Consider the following 7,722-nt stretch of genomic DNA (forward strand, 5'->3'; position numbering starts at 1 on the left):
AAGTGAAAGTCAGAGAAGAAAAGGAAAGATATACCTATCTGAATGCAGAATTCCAAAGAAAAGCAAGAAGAGATAGGAAAGCCTTCTTAAGTGAAAAATGCAAAGAAATAGAGAAAAGCAGTAGAATGGAAAAGAATAGAGATCCCTTCAAGAAAATCAGAGATATCAAGGGAACATTTCATGCAAAGATGGGCACAATAAAGGACAGAAATTGTATGGACCTAATAGAAGCAGAAAACATCAAGAAGAGGTGGAAAGAATACACAGAAGAACTGTACAAAAAAGGTCTTAATACCTTGATAACCACGATGGTGTGATCACTCACCTAGAGCCAGACATCTTGGAGTGTGAAGTTAAGTGGGCCTTAAGAAGCATTACTACAAACAAAGCTAGTGGAGATGATGGAATTCCAGCTGAGCTACTTCAAATCCTAAAAGATGATGCTGTAAAAGTTCTGTATTCAGTATGCCAGCAAATTTGAAAAACTCAGCAGTGGCCACAGGACTGGAAAAGGTTAGTTTTCTTTCCAATTCCAAAGAAGGGAAATGCCAAAGAATGCTCAAACTACCACTTAATTGCACTCATTTCAAATGCTAGCAATGTAATGCTCAAAATCCTTCAAAACAGGCTTCAACAGTACATGAACCAAGAACTTCCAGATATACAAGCTGGATTTTAGAGCTTGTAAGCAGAGGAATCAGAGACAAAATTACCAACATCCATTGGATCATAGAAAAAATAAGGGATTTCCAGAAAAACCTCTATTTATGCCTCATTGACTACGCTAAAGCCTATGACTGTATGGATCACAACAAACTGTGAAAAATATTCAAGAAATAAGAATACCAGACCACCTTACCTGCCTCTTGAGAAACCTGTGAGCAGGTCAAGAAGCAACAGTTAGAACCAGACATAGAAAAATGGACTGGTTCGAAATTTGGAAAGGAGTATGTCAGGGCTGTACATTGTCACCCTGTTTGTTTAAATTCTATGCAGAGTACATCTGCAAAATGCCTGGCTTGATGAAGTTCAAGCTGGAATCAAGATTGCCAGGAGAAATATCAATAACCTCTGATATGCGGATGATATCACAGTAATGGCAGAAAGCAAAGAGAAACTAGAGATCTTCTTAATGAAGATGAAAAAGGAGAGTGCAAAGTTGACTTAAAACTCAGCTTTCAAAAAACCAAGATTATGGCACCTGGTCCTATATCTTCATGGCAAATAGATGTGTAAACAATGGAAACAGTGACAGACTTTCTTTTCTTGGGCTCCAAAATCACTGCAGATAATGACTACAGCCATGAAATTAAAAGACGCTTGCTGCTTGGGAGGAAAGCTATGACAAACTTAGACAGCATATCAAAAAGCAGAGGCATTACTTTGCCAACAAAATTCAGTATACTCAAAGCTATGGTTTTTCCATTAGTCATGTATGGATGTGAGAGTTGGACCATAAAGAAGGCTGAGTGCCAAAGAATTGATGCTTATGAACTGTGGTGTTGGAGAAGACTCTTGAGAGTCCCTTGGACTGCAAGGATATTAAACCAGTCAATCCTTGACAAAATCAACCCTGAATATTCATTGGAAGGATTGATGCTGAAGCTGAAGCTCCAATACATTGGCTGCCTGATATGAAGAACTGACTCATTTGAAGAGACCCTGATGCTGGGAAAGATCGAAGGCAGGAGGAGAAGCAGATGACAGAGGATTAGATGGTAGGATGGCATCACTGACTTAATGGACATGAGTTTGAGCAAACTCTGGGAGACAGTGAAGGACAAGGAAGCCTGAGGTGCTGCAGTCCATGGGGGTCACAGAGTCGCACATGACTGAGTGCCTGGGCAACAACAGTTCTGAGTAGCACCACTGGAAACCTGAGACTCTCCAGGTGAGAAAGAGCCCAGTGTTCAGAGTTGTAAAGCCTGTGTATTGGTCAGGAGTAGGCTCAGTTAAGCTGTTGTAACAAACAGCCTCACATTTCAGGGATTTATTCCACATGCACATGACATGTCTATCACAGGTCAGCTGTCTTGGTGCTACTTATCTTCTTCACCCTGTAGCCCAGGCTGGAGGAGCCATCAGAAGGGCCATGTACCCACTTCACCACACTTCATGGGCAACAAGTCACTTGGCCACTCTGGAGTTCAGCAAGGAGCTGGGTTATGTACTCTAGCTCCAGGGAGGGGCATGCCAAGGCAAAGGTCAAATTTTTCCTTGCAGGAATTTGTAGAGTCCACCTCTTGGGAGGGGCAGCAGAGATTTTGAACGATATTACAACCTACCACAGCCTGGCTTTGGGTCTTAATTTTGGCACTGTGTGGCTGTGTGATCTGGGGAAAGTAGCTTGTCCTTTTTGAGCCTCCATTCCTTCATCTATAAAATTTGGGGGTTTGGACTGAGTTCTTTTCAGTCTTGACTTTCAATACAGGAAGAATAAAAAGGAGATATGAAAATAGCTTCTGGAGCATAGAATTTGGACTTCCAAGGGGATTATAGTGAGCCCTAGATGTTTTGCAAATGTTAATTTGAAAAGTAAGCTACAAAGTAAGTACAGAACAAGGTTTAACTGAATTCTGAGTCTTCGCTTAGTGTCTACTTTGGTGCTCATTAGAACGTAAGAAATTCTTTGAAATTTTTACTTCATTTGGTGTCCCAGTTTTGCTGTGTTCTTTTAAAATGCCTATTAGATGATCATACATTCAATGTTATGAATTAGAACTTCTCCAATATCTTTTGTTAGATGCCAGCAAAAAATAGAATAAACCACTTACAAATAACAAATTGCTTGTGATATGTTTCAGAATGGTCAATCTAGAGCATGGATCGGTAAACTACAGGCCATAGGCCAAATCCAACTTGCCTGTTTTTTAAGGTGTTTTGTTTTGTTTTTTTGCCTTGCCATGTGGCAAGCAGGATTTTAGTTTCCCTGACTAGGGATCAAACTCATGCACCCTGCCGTGGAAGCATGAAGTCTTAACCACTGGACCACCAGGAAAGTCCAGTCTGTTTTTATCAATAAAGTTTTTTCGTAACAGAGCCACTGTTGTTTATTAATGCATTAGTGATGGCTGCTTTTTGGTAGAGCTGAGTACAACCAAACATGTCTTCAAAGCCAGAAATATTTATTCTCTTGGCCCTTTACGGAAAAAGTTTGCTGACTCCTGGTTTACGCATTGGTGTGTGATGCAATTCAGGCCAATGAAAAGTCAGCTGGGGTGGGGCTGGGGTCTGGAGATTATTCTCTCCCATGGCCTGGTGTGTGCATGGCATCTGGAGCTGCAGCAGCCATCTTGTGCCCGCGGAGGAAGTGGAGAGATGGACAGAGAATAAGTCTTTGCTTATGACATTGAGCAGCTGGTTTGCTGACCCTGCAGTCATCCCCTCCTCTTTGTCATGTCAGAGGCTGAATTCTCCCTAGAGATGAGTTGCTGTTGCTGCTGCTGCTGCTGCTAAGTCGCTTCAGTCGTGTCCGACCCTGTGCAACCCCATAGGCGGCAGCCCACGAGGCTCCTCTGTCCCTGGGATTCTCCAGGCAAGAACACTGGAGTGGGTTGCCATTTCCTTCTCCAATGCACGAAAGTGAAAAGTCAAAGTGAAGTCGCTCAGTCGTGCCCGACTCTTAGCGACCCCATGGACTGCAGCCTACCAGGCTTGTCCATCCATGGGATTTTCCAGGCAAGAGTACTGGAGTGGGGTGCCATTGCTTGCAGCCAAAAACGTCATAAATGATGCAGAAGAAAATGAGGTCTTTCTTTTTGGGAAGACGCTGAGTCTGACCCAAGGAAAGCGAATTCAGGTCCCTGCCCTGGAGTCACACCAGTCTTCCTCTAACCTTGGAAGTGGTCCAAATGGGCACTAGGTCACATCTAAGCAAGGAGGACTTTCCAATTCTCATCTTATGCCCTAGACTCATGCCACTTACGGCTATTTCCTTCCCTGCTGCCTGAGATCAGAAAGATCCAGAAAGAACTCACAAATTTTATTCTTGCTATTCAAGTGAACAAGTCTGAAATTGGCCCAGAATTACTGGTCAAAATGTGAAATATTCTTTGCTAAGAGGTAGAATCACTTTGGCCAGAACAGTGTGATTTAAAATGAATTGAAAAGCGCAGGAGGTCAGTTTGTGGTCAGATGGACGATCAAAGAAATCACTTTTCTTTTGGCCCTGTGTAGAAGGTCACCTCTGGGTGAGGCTAAATCGGGCACTAAAACCTTCAAATACATGCTGATTTCCACAGAGAGGGTCTGCCTGACTTCCCAGTGTGCACGTTCACAGCTTCTGCTGAAAGACTTTCCTTCTGTGGGACTGGCATTAAAGGGCCAGACCCAGGTTGTTGCCACGGTTTCAGCACAAAGCACGGAGGCAGCCAGGCTGATCTTTACCCTCAGCTCCAGGAGCCTCTGGCAAATTTGGTTTATGGCAATTGTTTTATGTTTCTTTAAAATATTTTTATTATGTTAGAGTATATATAATGTAAAATCTACCACTTTAACCATTTTCAAGTGAACAATTCAGTAGCATTAAATACATTTACATTGTTATGCAACCATCACCACCCACACAGCCTCAGATCTTATTCATCCTTCCAAACTGAAACTCCATACCCATTAATAATACCCCCAATTCCACCCTCCTCCCCCAGCCCCTGGTAATCACTATTCTACTTTCTGTCTCCATGAATTTGACTACTCTGGACACCTCATGTAAGCAGATTTATATAGTGTTTGTCTTTTTGTGACTGGATCATTTCTTTTAGTGTAATGTCTCCAAGGCATGTGTCAGAATTTCATTCCTTTTAAAGGCCAACCTAGTAAGTGTGAAGGCTTCCCTGGTGGCTCAGATGGTAAAGAATCTGCCTGCAATGTAGGAGACTCGAGTTCAATCTGTGGGTCAGGAACATCCCCTGGAGAAGGAAATGGCAACTCAAAATCCCATGGACGGAGAAGCCTGGTGGGCTACACCCCATGGGGTGGCAAAGAGTCAGACACGATTGAGCAAGTAACACACATTGGCCTTGCATTTCTTTTAATGAGAAATTTGTCCCAAGGGCTCAGTGGTAAAGAATCCACCTGCAAGACAGGAGATGTAGAAGTGAGTTCAATCCCTGGGTCAAGAAGATCCCCTGGAGGAGGAAATGGCAACCCACTCCAGTATTCTTGCCTGAAAAAATATCCCACGGACAGAAGCACGGCGGGCTATGGTGCATAGGGTTTCAAGGAGTCGCAAAAGACTGAGAGACTAACACTTTCACTTTCTCTATAAAAAGAAGGAGGTAAATGAATGTCAGAAGAGGTGAGAACGATTGACAGGCCCGGCACGACATGTAGGGTCCGTGAAGGCGGGGAATTGGGAAGGGTGTTCCCGGTTGGGAAAGTCATTCAAACACATGAGGTGAGCGTTCACCTTGTCGGATGACGGCAGTTGACTGCCTAACTAGGGTTGAGGACTGGTTGAAAAATTGTCAGTTTCTTCACAGTCTGCATCTCCAAACACAGTTGGAGACCACCAACGGCTGGGATATAATTGGTGGTGGAGAACAGTTTGTTGTGGAAACAATTAGGGCAGTTGCTGGAAATAGCTCATTAGCAATCCAGGGAGTCTGGCCAGGGAGAGCAGGCCTTGGACAATCCCACTGCCGTGGAGCCAACAAGCCATGGGGGACAGAGTGGTTTGGTTCCACCACATCACCCCCTCCCCAGGGCAGGTGGCGTGTCTTGAGGACAAACTGCCAGTGACATGCAAGGCTCACATTCACCAGCCGGTAACGAGCAGGCTGCCCGCCCACTGGAAGCTCTCTCCCTAGCACATGGTAGAAGGGAAGCCAAGTTTCCTCTGGCACACCCGTTTCTACTGCATGTCTCTTTGCTTCTGCAGCAGGTAAGTCTGAGGTGATCTGCACAGCAGGATCATTTAGGAAATGATGAGACCGCTCTGTGCAGAGAGCACGCTTGGCTTGGCAACCAAAGGGCTTCTTTGGTAAGTGGTCATTATGGTGCTTCAACACTAATCAAATTCCTCAGTGTTCTCTGACATAGGAATTTTAGAGCCAAGTGTCCTCATTCTCAGTGAAGGCAACATGTTACTATCTGGACTGACAAAGTGGAGGGCATGGTGTGAAGGGAGAAAAATGAGCCTGGACCCTGGCCTTTTGGAAGTGCTATCGGTGACTTGCCTGGATCCCTCTGGTCAGGGAATGCTCCAGCCAGCTCTTGCTTCCCAAGGGCTCTACCATTTCCTCTTCTCCCCAGAACCACCCTGGGCTGCTGGAGTCACTGAATTCACACAAGGAAACACAGAAGAGCCTGGAAGTTTACAGTCTTCCAGGTTAAAGGAAGCTCTGAACTGATCAGAGGTCAGCCCCCTAGTCTCAGAGTGGGGCTCTCTGGAAGTGAAACTCACGCTGGCAGGGTCCCATGTGGGATCAGGGAGCCTGCCCAGGAGATGGCCAGAATCTGACCTCTCCTCTTCATTGTCCTGCTTTCCCTCTGCCCTTACAGACGTTCCCTGGGGGCACTTCCTTGATAAACTGTGTGTGTGTGTGCTCAGTTGCCAAGTCGTGTCTGACTCTTCATGACCCCATGTACTGTAGCCCGCCAGGCTCCTCAGTCCATGGGATTTTCCAGGCAAGAATACTGGAGTGGGTATCCATTTCCTTCTCCAGGGGATCTTCCCAACCCAGGGACTGAACCTACATCTCCTGCTTTGATAGTTGAGTTCTTTATCACTGAGCCACCAGGGAAGGCCAGTATAGTCTTCCTTGATAAATGACTCTCATATAAATCCTTATCTCTGGGTTTGTTTCTGGGAAAGCCTACCTGAGACAGAAGATCAAGGAAATCTCAACTCAAACCCAAACCCATCATTTCCAAGATCTCAGCACTTCTTGGGGGACCACTACCCACTTTATTCTTAACCCAGGTCCTAGGCAGTTCAGATGATGCTGACTCACCAACTGTGTCTCAGGGTGGGCCAACTAGTGAGTTACACCTCTGTGGTGTTATGAGAGGTCTAGGGTGGGCACGTGACCCCAGGCCAGGTCAGTGAGAGTTAAACCCAGGACTTTAGCTAGAACTAAGGTGGGTCAGACAGTAAAGAATCTACCTGCGATGCAGGAAACCTGGGTTTGATCTCTGAGTTGGGAAGATCCCCTTAAGAAAGGAAAGGCAAATCCATTCCAGTACCCTTGCCTAGAGAATTCCATGGACAGAGGAGCCTGGCAGGCTATAGTCTGTGGGGTCACAAAGAGTTGGACATGAATGAATGACTAACACTTTCACTTTTTCAAGGGGGAAGCCGGGAACTCTCCTTGAATGGAGGTAAGGGAGCCACGGACCTCTTTAACTTCCTGCTTCCAGATGTCAGTTTTGATATCCCAGGGAGAGCGTCTGCCTGAGAATGAAACCAGTACAGAAGAAAGAAGACCTGAGAGATGGGGAAAATGTTACCATGTGCCCTGGGTGTTTCTAATCTCTTTTGAATAGCACAGTGCCTGTTGGGGCTTTGCTGTTGACGGGGTGTTGACCCCAAAGTACCCAAATTTTCCCACTCTGGAAGAGCCATACTGTGTCATGCCTTGAATGGGGAGAAGGACCTTCACAAGAAGGCTAGGTGGGGAGCCAGATGTTCTCTCAGGCCCAGGCCTGCCCTGCACAAGGCCTCCTCCTACAAGTCAATCCCAGGGGGTCCCCTGCACTATTACACTGTTCAACAAGCATCTT

The sequence above is a fragment of the Oryx dammah genome, unplaced genomic scaffold (assembly GCF_014754425.2).
Source record: "Oryx dammah isolate SB20612 unplaced genomic scaffold, SCBI_Odam_1.1 HiC_scaffold_13, whole genome shotgun sequence".
Lineage (NCBI taxonomy): Eukaryota > Metazoa > Chordata > Mammalia > Artiodactyla > Bovidae > Oryx > Oryx dammah.